The sequence below is a fragment of the Drosophila takahashii genome, chromosome X (genome assembly GCF_030179915.1).
Source record: "Drosophila takahashii strain IR98-3 E-12201 chromosome X, DtakHiC1v2, whole genome shotgun sequence".
NCBI lineage: Eukaryota > Metazoa > Arthropoda > Insecta > Diptera > Drosophilidae > Drosophila > Drosophila takahashii.
Window position 1 is genome coordinate 5,788,671 of NC_091683.1, and position 17,749 is coordinate 5,806,419.

Genomic DNA, 17,749 nt, shown 5'->3' on the forward strand with positions numbered 1-17,749 from the left:
AGCCATGAGCTTGCAACTGGAACCGACTGACTAACTGACTGACTGACTGACTGAAAGGCTGGCTGGCTGAACGACTGAACGAGTGGACGCGAGTGTACTCGACTGATGACTGAGTATCTTGGGTCTCGCCTGACTTCACATTCAACGCTAAAGCTGCCTACTCCACTCCACTGGGATTGTCGGTGTCGAGATTGCAATTAAGGTTTTGCTGCCTCGCTTGGCCGCATATCATATCATATCATATCGTATCATATCGGACTCCCCTCCATGTGGGCAGGCACTCTATGAAGACGAACAAATCAAAGTTATAAACGGTGCTATAAGTCGAAGGATTATTACCCTAGCCAGAAAGTTTCTGATCAGTATTTTAATTTATAAAATATATAATATTTTAATGTATATACCTTATAAGGTAAGCATAGTTAAAGCTTTCTATGTTCAATAATATTTCCCCATTTTAATTTGTGCATTTAATAATAATATTAATTTTAAGATCTGTTTATAAACTCTAAAAAACAAGTGTTTACAGCCTAATTTAATGTATCTAAACCTTTAACCAATACTATTAATATTTAAATACTTTAATTTGGTTCAAAAATAAAATCTCTATGATTCCGGAATGTTTCCTTTAATTAAAATTGCTAATTGCACTACAAATTTTGCATGCAAACGCAACGCAAGTTAGCAGTTTTACAAGTATGTAAAAAGCAAAAGCATTTCCTTATATCTGCAGCGAACCCTGCCGATATTTTACATCACCCTCGAGAAAAAAGGGGGAAGTGTTGGTAATCGATAGCCGAGTAGCAGGTAGTATCGGATACATATACCCATTATATCTACCCTCTCAGCGCAGCGTAATGCCATAAATGTCTGGCATTAGTCGCTGCATTCAACCGCAGACACATTTGCTTCGATTCCCGCGATTCAAGACCCTGTAAACCCCCTTTTTAGATTCGGATTCCGATTCGGATTCATAGTGCGTGTTCGTTCAACGCCGGTGTTAGTGTTATTATGTCACACTTTTGCTTTTCGCTTCCTGATAATCATCGACGCAGCTCATCCATTGGATGAAAAATGAAAAGAAGAAAAAAACCATTTGATTCGTGTGGTCAATAATTGAGAAATAATCGCTCCCTAATCAGCTAGTTTCTGGTCTTCCCCCTTTTTTTCCCCTCATTTCATTTTGGGTGGGTTGGCGGCTCTGCTCACGAAGATTTCCAATTAATTTGCGGGCTTTCAATGGGTTCACCGATGATTACAGCTCTTTTGGACTCATGGAAAATTTCATGGGAAATTTTGTGGCTCAAAAGAAAAGTCTTGAAATGAAAGTGGCCACATAGCCAATAAATTATTGACTTTTAAATGGAACTAAACCTTGGCATTCCGATATAATTAAAGCATCGATATAAAATTAAAATTTAGTACCTAGTTATTTGTGGAATTTTCTCCTTATAAAATGTATACTGTATATTATATTTAATTACTTTCTTAACTTGTAATAATATTTCATTGTTGGTGGGAAATAAACGAAAGAAATTATTGCCATTTCTTTTTTTAATTACTTGCATTTAATTACTAAAATGATTAACGATTTCGGGTGATTGGAAAGCGAATACTTTTTCTATATTTTTTATAAGATATTTTTTGAAGACACATTTTCCTGCAGAAATGTTTAATTGTTGCGAGTGATTTGTCAAGAGCTGAGCCGTCTTTCATCTGCGTTTCGAGTGAAGAGTGATTATCAGCGTAATGTCTGTGCATTTATATCTGTCATCCCATTGGAGCTCCACTGTTTGTTTTTTGGTTTTTTTCGGGTGCCCCACACGCGTATCTCTCCACTTATTCCACTTATTTATCGGGCTTGTTTTCATTTATTTTTTGTAATTTCCAACGATTGTACTGAAATCTCAACGAGCGACCTTACTATTCGGCTTGACAAAATACTCAACATTTTTTTGTAGTATCGTGCACCCTTCGAAAGGCATTGAAAGGTTTCGGTTTCGCCTTGAAAGTGCATTCGAAACGGGAAATGATTTTAATGTTTCGTCGTTGCTGTTGCGTTTATTTCGTCGTTATCCATAAGCTTAATATCCATCCATAAATATATATATATTATTCGGGTTTCTCTGGGAATTATTCGGGGGGCCAAGGTGACGCGTAATCGCTGCTAAAACAATACCCAAAATGAACGACAACTGGTTCTATAAATCATAATTATCGCAGTTACTCCGAGTTGAGATAAAACCATTTTAGCCCAGAAAATGTCAAAGGGGCATTGCAATTTATCAATTTAAAATATTAAAATAAATTAAAAATTAACAATAAATTAAAAAATATTTAATAATTACTCGTGTATCAATTATAATATTTAAAAACCAAACAGAAAATTTTAGTTAATTTTTGTCAGTTAGTTTTTAAGTGTTATAATTTAATAAGGAAGTTGTACTATAAATATTGACATTACCATTCCGCAAAATAAATTCAAAATCCATTCGATATCAATTTCCTATTTGTAGTATTTATTGTGTGTCTATTTGCTTGCCACTCACAATTAGTTGCCACTTGTTATGAAAAATATAAATAATAAACACGAAAAAGCTGAAAAAAAACGCTAATCACGTTTATTAAATCATGCTGCTGCTGGCTCAAATTTTCCATAGATTTCGAATTGCGGAAGTAGGAAATCGTGGCATGAAAAGCGCCGCCAAAAACAAATTCGAACATACGAGAGCACATGACAATTATTAATGGTTTTTATGCCCGGCCAATATGGAGCATGCCGAATGCAAAATCGAGTTTTAAATCAAGGAAAAAAACAAATACAACTCCAAATAATAAAAATGTAAGAAAAAAACCAGCGATTCGATTCTGCGAGCCAACCGAGTCAGTGGGTCATTGGTAAAACCATTCGAATGGCAAAGAGCAAAGCATCAACAATAAGTCAAACCAATGCACAGATCAAAACGAGCCACAAACCAATGATCTTCGGTTGTGAGACAAAAGCCCAGCGATATTCGAGGGTCAGCGGAGTGAAAAGAATAATTATTGGCCCTTCAAACTATTTTAATTTATTTCTATTTAAATTTAGAGAAAATTCGAAGCTAAAACAAATTAATCTTTATAAATATTTTCTTGTATTTACATTCCAGCTGCGGTTGAAAAATAAGCCCACAAGGTCGTTTTCTCTTCGAGTCGATGAAAAATGAAGCATTTGAGCATATGAACATATGAACTACTTACAAATGGCCACCCAATTGCATTTGGATTGTGGGATATTCTGAGGCAAAGTGGAGCAAGCTCAGTCAACTCAAATTATTGTGGGAAAATTATGATTGCTTGGAGAAATAACTAGCTATATGTGGAGAAACTGCCATGTGACTGAAAGTAATGCATCTAGATTATAATAAATTAAATCGGAAGAATGGGAAAAATAAGAAACGGAAATGGAAGCTATTTATTATGTATTGAATGTTATAGTAAAATAAAAAAATAATATAGTTCGGCTATGAGAAGAATGGAATTAATTAAAAGTTTCATATAAAAATTATTAATTTAATACCCATGTTACTAAGATATTTCTGAAACTCCGTACCTTGTAATTAAAGTACGAATAGTTTAGTTTCTATGGTAATTTTTTTTCGGTGTAAGTTAAAGACACAGAGACCAGTCGGACATGTCCAGTTAATGCTGTGAACCTTGTGCCTTAATTAAGTTTTAATGCCGGCCACTTTCGGTTTCGCTGTTCACAGGGCGTCTTTCTTTTATTTTTACTCTTATTTATTTCTGCCTTTTTTTCTGGGTGTGTTTCACTTTTGTTTTCATTAAATAGCCAAGATTTCGCTGCTGTAAAGGTTGTTGCTTTTTTTGTTTGTTTTTTTTTTGTCGTGGCGACAATTGAAAGTGTTGTCAATTTTTGCGACTCGCCGGCGACGGCGACTTTTCACTTTTTCCTGAAAACTGAAAACACTGTCCAGTTTTTGGTTCAGATTTCCGTCATGATTGTCATGCGACATTAATCTCTGTCTCGTTACTGGACTTGTATCGTTATTACGATTATTATTTCGCATTGTCTTGGGTTTTTTGTAGTTTAGTTGTTGTTTTAGAGCCCCTTTTGGCGGTCAGTCGTCGCCGTCTTGAGTCTTGAGTCTCGTGTATTAAGTATTAACTTAAAACGCGGCTAGGGCGAACCAGTTGACCCCAGACCCCCAGACATGTTGGACAACAGGACCGACCAGATCTCTTATGATGGGATTTTCGCCGACGTCGTTTTCATTTTCATTTCGCCAGTTTTTTTGTTGTCCACTTGCAATGTGAAACGGGTTTCAATTTCAGCAAAAAAAAAAAAGAGAAGAAAAACACACACAAAAACCGAAAACAAAACCATGTACCTTTTTTGATCGTTTAATAAAATTTTTCTGTGGTGTATCAAAAAAAAAATAAACTGGGTCCTACATGGGTGAAGCATTTCAGCTGAGAAATACCCCAAAAATACTTAAATAAAATAAATTCATTGCATAACATGAAAGTTTGTTAAAATTAATTTTAAGAAAGTACAACTAAATGGTATTAAATGAAGAATGCCAAGTTAATAAATCTTAAGCATACCTCAATAAAATAAATTAATTTGTAATATTATACCAAATATTAAATTAAAATATTATATTATATTACAGATAAATGCTATAAACCTAACTCTATAAATTAAATTCTTCAAACTTATTTGTTGCACCCATAAAATATCTTATCACCAACTTCCCACTTCATCACTTTCATTTCTCATTTCCAAGCGCCGTTTTTCCTCTACCTCCTTTTTTCCTCCTTTGATATTAATAAAAAAAATATACATTTATTTTTATATATCACATAAATATATATAATTAATTGCACAATTGCTCATAATATTCAATTTCTGAATTTGAAATTGGCAAATAAATTTGGCGAGTTTATGACAGGACGCATTTTTTGTTTGTAACTTGTTTTTTGGCGCCGCTGGCATCAACCCCAAAAGTTATTGCAAATGAAAAACAGATTTTTGTGGCTCGGCCATATTTTATATATTTTTTCGGGATTTTTTGGTTTTGGTTTTAGTTTTGGTTTTGCTTTTAAGCGTGCATCATTAGAAAGTGAATTGTTCATGTGTGTTTGCTGTTGTTTCTGTCGCTGGTGTTTGGTGTTTGGGTTTCAGTTGTTTTAGTTGTTGTATTGGCTGGTGGTGTAGTTGTTACTGGTTTGTCCGACTGATCAGCATCGCCTTTCTCTTAACGAGAGAGCCAGACGGCGGCCAAAATAGCAAGAAATGCTTAAAAAATCGCAGCTCAAATCGATTTGGTGCGCTTCGAAACTTCGCCGGCGACTTCAGCACACAGGAAAAAAAGAGAGGGTACAAGAAAAAAATTCCCATAAATTCTAAATAAATTATATATAAATTATTATTAAAAATATTTTACAGAAAAAAAATTAAAAGTCATGGGAAATTTGTCTATTAAGTGGAAACTGTATTAAAATTGTAGTTTTGTTTTTCAGTGTAGTGGAAAGCAGTGGTTGGCAGGGGAAGCTGCCCAGCGGCAACGGTAGCAATGGACAATTTATGGGGGGCACCTGAGCACCTGGACCTGTCCTCAGCCTCCGAGCATTTTTATGGCCAATACTTTTTGTTTTCTTCTCCTTCCCGGGAATCGAAAATAAATTAAATGCAAATTAACAATCGATTGTCGGCGCGAAACATAAATAAAAGTGAAAAGTGCGGAGGAGAAAAAAGGGGATCGGGATTTGGATTGTTGTTGGTAGAAAGGAGTTAAACGCTATCGACTCGGGTGGTCCCATAAGCTGGTTTTCCAGTTGAATATATTATAATATTCATGAATTTAAGTATTTTTAGTGATTTGTTTTATTCAACTCACTTGCATTTAAAAGGATTATAAGCTAAGTTTGAGTTTATTTCTGCAGATCACCAAAATTGAATAGAAAACAAAAGAAAACCCTGTAGCCAAGTACTTCGAATATTAGATACCCTTTACAAATTATTTACATATTCCTGATATACAAGTACTGACTTTAAATATCGAATAGATAAATATAAAATAAATAAAAAGGCAAATCAGGCTGTCTTCCTGTCTATAAACCAAGAGTCGCTTTGGACTGTCAACACCCCCTAGAGGGAAATGGCAAACTGGTTGCGAGATGGCTTCGCTTTTCGGCGGGTTTTTCGTTATCATTTGGTTGACTTATAGGTGAAAATTGTCGCGAAAGTCGTGAGTTATGAATGGGCTGTTGCTGCTGCTGCTGCAGATGTTGCTGCTGCTGCTGCCGTGCATGTTGCTGCTGTCGCTGTAGAAATCCACCAGGCGAAGGTCAAGAAACTTCAAGTTGCCGCGGCGGCGACTCACTCGCAATGCTGTTCGGCATTTGCTGGCATTTAATTAATTAAAGTAAATCACATTTTGGCCTGCACAGCGCCACAGCCGCACTGGCAGACATCATTAATCATTGAAAAATTAGCGCACATTTCCGTTCACCTTCAATAAATTAGATTTGTTATGAAAGCAAGCGGCGGCTCAAGAAACTGAAACTGAAACCCAGAGCTAAGGGCCCCCAACCCCAAACGAAATCCATGGCAGGCAGGGGGTCAAGCTCGAAGGGTTTTTCCACTTCAGAGATATAAAGAAGAGGAATTATTTCATTAGTGATTAAATTCAAAGAGTTTGTCAAGAGAACAAAACAATAAATTATTTTAAATTTAAATTTAAAAATTGTATTTAAATTTAACTTAAATAAATCTACTGAAAAAAAGACTACAAAATATCCTCGTTTACTTATGCTTAAATCAAATGTAATTATTCAATCTTCCGGTTATCTTTCGGTTAGCCAATTTCTAGCCAGTCCATCAAATTCCAAGCAACTTGTATTAAACATGCTGAGTGTCTGTGTCTACAAACAATGTTGCAAAAACCTGTGATTTGTGTTTCTGATAATGTTGTACACCTGTTGGACAAAAAACAGGTGCTGATCGTTCGTATGATGAATTTGCATATGTTTTTAGCTGCATGCAGCTGAATGTGCAACATCGAGTGTTTCACAAGTTTAAACCAGAATGAGTAGAGTAACATTGTGCTATATTTTTGTTTTTAATTAAAAGTATTTCTTAATGAATCACCTTTAACCAATTCGAAGAACTGCCAATTTTCTCTTCCACTTTGCATTTGAAAAGGGGAACATAAATATAAATTTTTATGAATCCATCAATCCATCCACTTTCAAAGACCCAGCCCCGCTGATTATCTCGTCTCATTTTTAGACGTCAAAATTCAAAATTCAAATGCCAAACAGAAAAGCGAAAACTGAAAACCGAAAAAAAACAATCATTTAATTAGCAGACAACAGAAAAAAAATTGAGGCCGCCGAAGCTGAAGCTTCAGCTTCCGCACGCTATAAAAAATAATTTCTCAAATTAGTTGTCGCCTTTGAAGAACGATATCTCCACCTTTCTGTGTCTCTCAGTCTCTTTTTTCGCCCCCTCTCCAGCTGGGTGTTAACTTTCTAAGCTTTTAAGATTTATTTGAATTTTTACCTTTATGTTTTGCGAGTCTGCAAATAGATTTCCATATAGAAAGTAAATGGAATTTCGCAGTACTTGCTAATCATTTGTATGCCAAGACCCACATACACAGTATACAATCTGTGTTCATACATAAGTGCGACCTGCGAGCAGCAACATCGCATTGTCAACGGGCAATCAGTGAAAGTTAAATCGAACAATGCAGTTGCCTTTGTCGGTCCCCCGAGAGCCAACTCCCCTCATCAGTTTCGGCTCTTTTGGCTCTTCTGCCCCTTCCACCTCTCTTCTGCCCCCCTTTTCCCCCCCGGGGAGGCTGTCACTCGCACCTGTGTGCTGATGTTGCTGCTGGATGTTGCAGGTGCCATTGTTGTAACTTCGCACTCTCGAGGAAAAAAGTGAAAAGAATCTCGCCGAGCAGGGAAACAGCATACGAAAAATAACTTAAAAACTTACGCTCACGCACAAGAGTCCAAAAAAATAAAAACAACAAAAAAAAAAAACCTAAAAACAGAAGAGAGAAATAACAGAAAATATGGCAGAGGGTGAGGAGTCGATTTAATTAAGGCGCGTGTGAAGAAGAAGCGTGTGGCCAGCAGCAACACGAACAGCTGTGCCAGCAGCAACATCAACAACGACAGCAACTTTAGCAGCAGCAACATCAACAGTAGCAACCTTCACGCAAATAACAGCCATAATTAGCCAAATTTGTATAGAAGGTAAAGCAAAAATACACCAAATATATAATAATATCTGCCAGTTTTCGGTGAAACCCAAAAATATTAAATATAAATATATCATAAATTGTTTGTTTGTTTGAATAATATTTAATTATTATTTTAGTTAATTCTAAATCAGCCACAAAGTTACCATTATGAATTAAATTGTTTCAGATCAAGCTATAGCCAGAAAAACCCATCACACGAACTCGGATTTTAGACCCAAAAAATCAGTATTTTGGCCAGAACACTAGAAATAATGGTCCGAATATGGAATGTCATACCTCGTTGAACTCGTTATAAAATTCCCTATCGATTGGCATTTCAACCTGGAAATTTTTAATTTTTGCCATTTTTCGCAAAAAATCATGATGTTACCCCTTACCAAAAATGCGAAAATTGGGTTGAAAATTAATTTTCTCAAATCAGTCGGAAAGTGCACTGATATTAATTATAAGGTTGTTAGCTGCTCAAAACAGTCTGCCTTTTTGATTTGGGACTATTTTTGTCCAAGTTACAGCAAAAACCCTATTTTGGAAAATTCAAATTTTTGTCCAAAATTAATTTCTATTGAAATTTTTTAGCCCAAAAATAAGCAGTATTTTGGCCATAACAATGAAAATAATGATCCAAATGGATCATTTGGATTTGTGACGACATTTAGACAAGTACATCAAAAGAAGCTGTAAAAAAAACATATATTTTTTACCAAAAAATTTGATCCTGATTTTCTACCCAACAATAAAAAATAAAAAAAGAGTTTTATAGAAAGCCATTCAAACAATTGCATCAAGGGAAATTCTTACAGCCTGCAGAGTCAATTACAGACGACTTTGGCTCATAAATCTCACTTTTTAAAGTCAAGGGCCCTTCAGTCGTTTATCAAAGTCAAAGAGACTCGATTGGATGATTCGATATAAGTAATTCGTGGCCTGGCCGGCAATTTGACTTAGCTCCACTTTAAACACCATTATCTGCGTCGAACATTTGCATCTGCAAGATTTCGCCTATTGAACTTGTTGCACGACTCAAAAGATGGGGTAAAAATCAGTTGACCGAATGATTTACTTGACATTTCTCCACTCGTCTGCAATTGCAATTGCTCGAAAAATAATAATGGAAATGGAAATGCATATGGAATAACAGAGGCTGCTGCAATTTTCAGTGTGGCATTAAATTCCAGGCGACTTCAGCGGAGCGCAAAGACGGCAGCCAGATGATATGAGGGAAAATCGGGACGAGGGGAAAAGGCCGAAGAAAAGCTTAAAATGTTGGAAAACTCGTTTCGTTGCGGCCAAAAGAAAAATGGAGATAAAAATAAATAACGAAAACGAAAACTAAACAAGAAATGGCATATTCTAAGGCAGCAACGAATATGCAAGTACCCTGAATTGAGAAGTAAAATTAAATAAATTCCTTCGCAGATTAATGGTTTTTACTTTAACTTATAAAACAGAAATATTTTTTAAAAATAAATAATAATAATATAAATAATTTCTATTATCTTATATACCATTATCATTATTATCTTTAAATTTATGTTTATTCCATAAATTATTTTTCAAATAATATAAAGAGTTTACTTCATCTTGCCACCAGGAAAAAATAGACAAAGTAATGAGACCAGGAGTTTTTGCGGATGAGAAGTCGAGGCCCCAGCGCGTCCAAGAATTTTCCTAGCCAACATCTTGATTGTGCCCCCTTGGACCCCGAGCCCCGAACCCCTCGAAACTTGATTTCAGCCTTGTTTATGAATTTGTTGGCCATCAGCAAAGGCAGCAGGCTGCAGGCCCGGCAGCCACCGCAAAACACTTTTGGCCAAAGCCTGGACTGAAAAGTGCGCAGCTCAGCGCAGAATCTCAAGATGCTGAGCCTGGGTGAATGGTCAAGTCATAAATAAAAGATCTCCGGCAGCATTCTGCAGATGTTGTCTCTTTAATTACCCCCAGCACACATCACATCGCATCACATGGCGATGTTCTTGCAGTGAGCACAGTGAGCACACACGTTTAATAGACCAAACCTAATGTGCAGCTTGATGATGACGACTCTTTCGTCTTTCCCAACGTCTTTCGTCTTCCGTTGCTCCAGCAAAACGGCACCCCGTCGCCTCTTGTTTTCGGTTCCGCGAACAGTTAGTCCCAAATTCAGGCCAAAACCAACATAATCTGCCTTTCTATGCGATTCTCAAAGAGCTTAGCTAATTAGTACTTTCCATGGGCTTTCTAAGATCACTTTGTATCTTTGATCCGAAATCATATATTTCTTTTTATATAGTTGTCATAAAATGTATCACATTCGTGTCCTATTTCTACCTGCCTTTCGGCATAGTTTCCCTCACTTTTGGTGACCTTCCATCCGGCCCACTGCCCCCCAGCTGCACTTTCATCTCAAGGGTGACCCACACTCTTGAAAGAAAAACATAAACATTCAGATCTTGTTCTTCTCCATTGAAAGCTTAACAAAACATATTACCTTCTTTGCTTAATGTGCCGTTAACTTACCCCAAAATATTGCATTTATTTACGTATTTTTTTCGCTTAAAAAAGTCTCGTTGATATAACAAATTTATAAGTTTTCTTTGATAGTCAGCACTTTTGATATTAACAGAAAAAAATGCACAAATATTTAATATTTTATATCATTGCTTAGTTCATTGTTGAGTGGCATAAACAACCAACTTCTTTGGGCGACGCGTATAAACTAAAAAAAAAATAATAACAATAACAAAAACACGCGGGAGAAAGAGGAGAAAATAAATGTGTAGAATGAGATAGAAGGGGCGATCTGAAACCGGTTTTAAGTCAACCTTTAGTGAGCTTTTTTTAAGCGCATTTTATAAACAAAATATTTCAAAAGCAAAGTTTAGTCAAGAAACTAACCATAAAACCTTCGTTAAGTTAACATGTATAACAGAATTTATTCCATTATGGTAAAATATACTTAGGTAACTATTAAAAGATTAGAAAATTGTAAAATTAATGTATTTTAAGCGTAACGTAAACAAATTGCGATTTAAAAACCATAGTAATGACACTACCCCTAAAACAAAAGTGATGTGCATAAAGTTAGCAATGCAACTTTTGAAAAGGCAAATTTTTTTCTATCGACAATTTGCCGTTATTTATCCGTAAATTATTCGTGAAAGAAAAAAATTTGCCGCTCAATTATTTTTAAAATTATGAGATGTTCTGCTAAGTTGATATCAACTTAGCAGAACACCCGCACTAAAGTTCAAAATTTCCAAAATCTTTTTTAATGGGAATTTGCCGTTATTTATCCGTAAATGATTCGCGAAAGAAAAAATTTTGTTGCTCTTGTTTTAACATTTTTTTTTTAAAAAAACATAGTTGTTCTGCTAAGTTGATATCAACTTAGCAGAACACCCCCACTAAAGTGCAAAATTTCCAAAATCTTTTTTAATGGGAATTTGCCGTTATTTATCCGTAAATGATTCGCGAAAGAAAAAATTTTGTTGCTCTTGTTTTAACATTTTTTTTTTAAAAAACATAGTTGTTCTGCTAAGTTGATATCAACTTAGCAGAACACCCCCACTAAAGTTCAAAATTTCCAAAATCTTTTTTAATGGGAATTTGCCGTTATTTATCCGTAAATGATTCGCGAAAGAAAAAATTTTGTTGCTCTTGTTTTAACATTTTTTTTTTTAAAAAACATAGTTGTTCTGCTAAGTTGATATCAACTTAGCAGAACACCCCCACTAAAGTGCAAAATTTCCAAAATCTTTTTTAATGGGAATTTGCCGTTATTTATCCGTAAATGATTCGCGAAAGAAAAAATTTTGTTGCTCTTGTTTTAACATTTTTTTTTTAAAAAACATAGTTGTTCTGCTAAGTTGATATCAACAAATCTTTTTTAATGGGAATTTGCCGTTATTTGATATCAACTTAGCAGAACAACTATGTTTTTAAAAAAAAAAATGTTAAAACAAGAGCAACAAAATTTTTTCTTTCGCGAATCATTTACGGATAAAAAAATGTTAAAACAAGAGCAACAAAATTTTTTCTTTCGCGAATCATTTACGGATAAATAACGGCAAATTCCCATTGATATCAACTTAGCAGAACATCTCATAATTTTAAAAATAATTGAGCGGCAAATTTTTTTCTTTCACGAATAATTTACGGATAAATAACGGCAAATTGTCGATAGAAAAAAATTTGCCTTTTCAAAAGTTGCATTGCTAACTTTATGCACATACAAAAGTGTAATACAGTTTTCGTTAAGCCAATGTGCCAACCACTTTTAGTACGTTAGCTAAGACATAACCAGTGATAATTTAGTCTGGACACAAACCGTCTAAAACATAATGTTTAATTTTTCAGTTAAAAATTTGAAAGCTATGGTAAATTATGTTAATTATATAGTTTTTACAGCTACAGGTAATAGCTTCCCTGAAAATAAAACGTTTTCCCTTCTTTTGTTGACATTTTTAATCGAAGAAAAAACTTTAAAAATCTTAAAAAATATTTAATTTTGAGTGCTAAAAAATTATATGTGGATTGACATAACTTGTAGACTGACTTAAATATTTTTGTTTAATTTTTGTACGATAAAGTCCTTAAATCTTAACAATACCCTTTATTGGTTTTTATTATTTTGATTGTTTTCCGATGGTATTGTGTTCCGATTAACTTATTAAATTTTACATTTGCACTTGCATTTCGAAGTTTGAATTGAAATTATGATTTCATTTCGAGTTGTTCGCTTCATGTTCTCGTGCAAAAATATTTTCATTTTTAACATTTTTAACTTTCTGCCATGAAAATGATAAAAGTTAGTCAATTTTTCGTGCGCGATTGCAAGGATTGTGTGCCCCAGGATGCGGCGCTCGAAAGTTTCGTATAACACACAGATACGCCACACAGATACTTCGCACAGATACTCACACAAAAACACACGCAGACAGACGCAATATACCCGCGGCTTAGCGCTCCACAAAGCCAACCAAAAACTATGAAATATCTATCTGAGATATATGCATGCATGCCGAGTACAGTGAACTCTGGCTATAAAATATATGATTTTTGAAACTTGAAATTTATTTGAGAGAATATTACGATATTTTTTAAAACAAACTCTTTTGAAAATCCCTTTTTATGTAATATTTCAAGGATCATATTTATTTATTTAATTGATAACTTTAAGATTACAAATCTTATCTAAATAAATTACTTTATTTTATCGAAGGTAAAACACTTGACTTTTACTCAATTTAACATCTATTAAAACTGTTCGTTATGGCCAGGTTCCACTGTATTTGAATGGGACTGGCCATTTGCGTGTTTCAACGAATGCCGGAAGTTGCCTTTCGAATGCAAAATGCAAATTTAAGGAAAAGGAGCACCGATGATTCGAGGTTTGGCTTGGGTTTTTGGGTTGGGGAAGGGCGATAAGGACACGCTGATAAACGAACTTGAACATTTTTTGACAGTTGTGCGTATAAATCTTGAAATGTTTTAATTTGCTTGCGAATCGATTTAAAGCGCACCGAGCACACCACACTCCACACTCGCTATCCAAAGAGCCAAAGCACAGGAAAAAACGGCAGGAAGGCCAGAATGACAAAAAAAAAAATGGTTTAAAAACGCAAGGAAGCGTAGAGCAAATGTAGCAACGTAGTCCAATGCGGCAACATCGTTGCGTATGATTTATGAATGACATTTCAGCTCTTCGATACCCTGGAACAATGCTGGCAATGCCGGATATTGATGAAGTTTGAAAAGAAGCCATGTTTAAGAAAAGACGAGGTTAAAATAAACTGTGGTTTTTAAATCACTTGTATTGGGGTCTAAAAGTATGCAAAAAGTAAGTAGTAAGTAAAAGTAAGTAGTGCCAAAAGCGGTTTTAAAAAATTGTAAAAATTTCATTTATATAAAGTAGGTTTTTAAATCACTTTTATAGCTTTCTATAAATTCATATTTTCACTGCATACTTTTAGACACCTTTACAAGTGATGCCAAATTGAGTTTTGAAGAGATCTTCAAGTCCTTAAATTTTATAAACAAGGTATTGGAGTGTTCGGCCACATACTAGATGACTCTTTATTTTTTGCTGTGTGTGGAGCATCGCGAATTAGCCAAAAGCCGTTGCCAATCCTCAGTGTCCAGTGTCCAGCGTGGAATATCCAGCATCCACTGTCCAGTTGTCCAGTTGTCCAGCTGTCCGCTTTGGGAGCCTTTGGTGTTTACCTTTAAAGCGTTGCTGGCTCGCCATTTTTTGCCTTGTTCTTCTGATTTTGATTTCGGGCCCGCTTTTGTTTTCGTTTTTCCACTTGCGGCTTGGCTGTCGCACTTCTTTTTTCTCCGCTTTTTAGTGGACCAGTCAGAGTCACCAGCCCAATCGCAATCCGAATACCAGTACCAATACCAATACCAATCCCAATCCCAGAGATCCCGAGATCCAGGGCCAGGCAATTCCATATCATATTTTTGCATTGACCCCGGTCCTCGGTCCGCAGTCGGTTTTTTGCTCTTGGCGTTTATAGATTGAGTACTTTATCAAAAAAACGAGACATCAAAGCGTATATCATGTCAGCTGCAGACGCAGGACGCAGGGATCCCCCTTCTTATTCTCTTTTTTTTTATTCCTTTTTTTTTTTGTTGAGCCTGGGGATTGCATTTGCATTCTGCCTTTGTCCCTCTTTTGCCGGGAATCATAACTTAGCCAATGGCTCCACTCGGGCGCCATTTTGTTTATCTTTGTCGCCGCTGCGAAGGAGTCGATTCCCCACAAAGTTAGTCCACAAAAACTAGGAACAAAAGGCTAGAGCTTCGGACTTTGGAGATATATGACCGAAGGCAGCACAGCCACGAGGCTTCTCCTTGACAAGTTGGGAAGTGATCTTAAGCGTTGCTATAATATAAGCTTAATCTTTATTACAAGATTTAATATAAAAAGATTTTTTATAAAAAGATTTAAAATTCAAATAATAATTAGACATCGGAATATATGGAAAAACGTATTCTTTAAATTCGTTTTCTAGCAATCTCGAATTAAAGACAAATTGTTCTCAAAAATTCAAAATTAGTTTAGGACCTTAAACAAATATTGATTTATTTTTTATATAATTGTATCTTAACTAAGTTTGCTTAAATTCGAATGTTAGGAATACTTTTTTGCATAAAAGAGGATCTTTAATCTATATCCTCGAACTCTATCTAATCTTAAACAAAAAATTTAATAATTTTGCATTTTGTTTTAAACATTTTTAAGTATTGGATAAGTTATGCATTAATTATATTTGAGAAATAGACTCTTACTAACTTTCGAAAGGGTATTTCCGCTGCAGCCACAATTCGATTAGACCTGCAATGGAATCATATTCCAATATACCATCCTATCGGCCGGCTGGCATCGCCAGTGACTCAGTTTCTGGCTCCGACTGCTCGACTGCTCCCATAACGATTCTCTATTCTCGTTCCGCCGATTCCGATTCCGATCTCTCGTGATCATGGTACATTGGGTTTCTGTTTCTGTTGCTGTTTTGGTTTCAGATTCGGATTCGCGTCCCAAATGAGTTGAGCTGAGCTGAGCTGAGCTGAGTTGCAGCGGACGATGAATGGATCGTCAGAACGTTGCAATCGCTGGGGCTGCCATGAATGAGACGCTTTTGTGTGTGGCTACAGTGGGCCCTCGCCCTAAGCACTCACAGAAAAAGCATTATATTGTATATATAAAAAATATACATTTTTATAACGAATTTTCTTTTTCAAAATTTCCATAAAACAATCAACACTTTAGTGAGGCTTCACTTTACAGAGGGTCTCTGCCTTTCGTGGGCGACGAACTGGGTTGCCAGTCATTGAGTGGGAGCGTTTTCTCCACTCTCCCATTATTATTATTTTTCCTACATTTTTCTAGGTCTTGCTGGCGTGTGGGTGGCATAAAGGGATTGATCAGCTTTCCTGTAAATTAACTGGAATTATTTTGGATTTATGATAAATTCATTTTAGCAGCATCTGATTGCTCGTAATCCTGAATTTTCGACTAACCAAGAGGTTTAAAATACAATTGAAAAAAAAGAAAAAAATGCAGTTCTTTTTCGTCCAAAAATCAAGATCTTAATTTTTAAACAAACAGTATTTTGCCCATAACAATAGAAATAAATAAATAAATATAGAATGTCATACCTCGTTGAACTCGTAATAAAATTCCCTTTCGATTGGCATTTCAACCTGGAAATTTTTAATTTTTGCCATTTTTCGCAGAAAATCATGATGGTACCCCTTACCAAAAATGCGAAAATTGGGTCGAAAATTAATTTTCTCAAATCAGTCGGAAAGTGCACTGATATTAATTATAGGGTTGTAAGCTGCTCAAAACAGTTTGCCTTTTTGATTTGGGACCATTTGTGTCCAAGTTACAACAAAAACCCTATTTTGAAAAAATCAAATTTTTGGTCAAAATGAAGACTTAATTTTTACCCCAAAAACAAACAGTATTCTGGCCATAACAATGAAAATAATGATCCAAATATGGAATGTCATACCTCGTTGAACTCGTAATAAAATTCGCTATCGATTGGCATTTAAACCTAAAAATGTTTAATTTTCGCCATTTTTCGCAAAAAATCATGATGGTATCAAAAATGTAAAAAATGTAAAATTTTAATTTTCCCGAAATTGGTGGGGATCGTTAGCTTAGGTCGTCAGCTGCTTAAAACAGTCGGTCTTTTTGCTATGAGCCTCGATTTGACCAAATTACGATTGAAAAACCCCAAAAATAAAGGGAATTTTTGTCTAAAATCGTAGAACCTACTTTTGGCCCTAAAATATAATTTGAAAAATGTAAGCGCCTTTTTGTAAATATGGTTTATTTTATTTAAAATATGTTTTCATTACTCCAGAATAAATAAAAAATACAACACTTTTGATTTTCATATTTAACTCAGAACTTTAAAAAGAGCTCGGATCGCATCACATTGTTGATTAGGGCTGATTTATTGGTTGGACGGAAAGCGTTTACACATTTGTTAACTTTGACGAGCAGCCAAACAAATCGCTCTATGCAAATGATGAACGTCGGGCGGAAACGGAAAACGAATTGCGGCCCGAAATGAGAAATGCCACAGATGGAATGGAATGAAATGGACGTGGAGGCGGAGGTGGAGGTGGACCTCTGGACCAAAACTGAGCTAAACTGATGGCACCGAATCACATCGGACATCGGACTTTGCCAGCCAGTCAGCCAATTAATATTTTGTTAATTTCGTTTTAGGTTCGTGGCTCGTGTCTGCATTTAAAGGTATTTGTTTGCATAAATAAGCGAATGGAGAATGGAGAACGGAGAACGGAGAACCGGCAAACGTCAAAACTTTTAAAATTTCAATTTCCGGTGCAACGGCGGCCAAGACGAAGATGGTAAGATGATGATGTGGAGTAGGACTTTGCCCCGATTTCGTTTTTCATTCATAAAAAGGGATCAGAATCGGACTTGGGAGACCTGGGAGCAAAGCAAA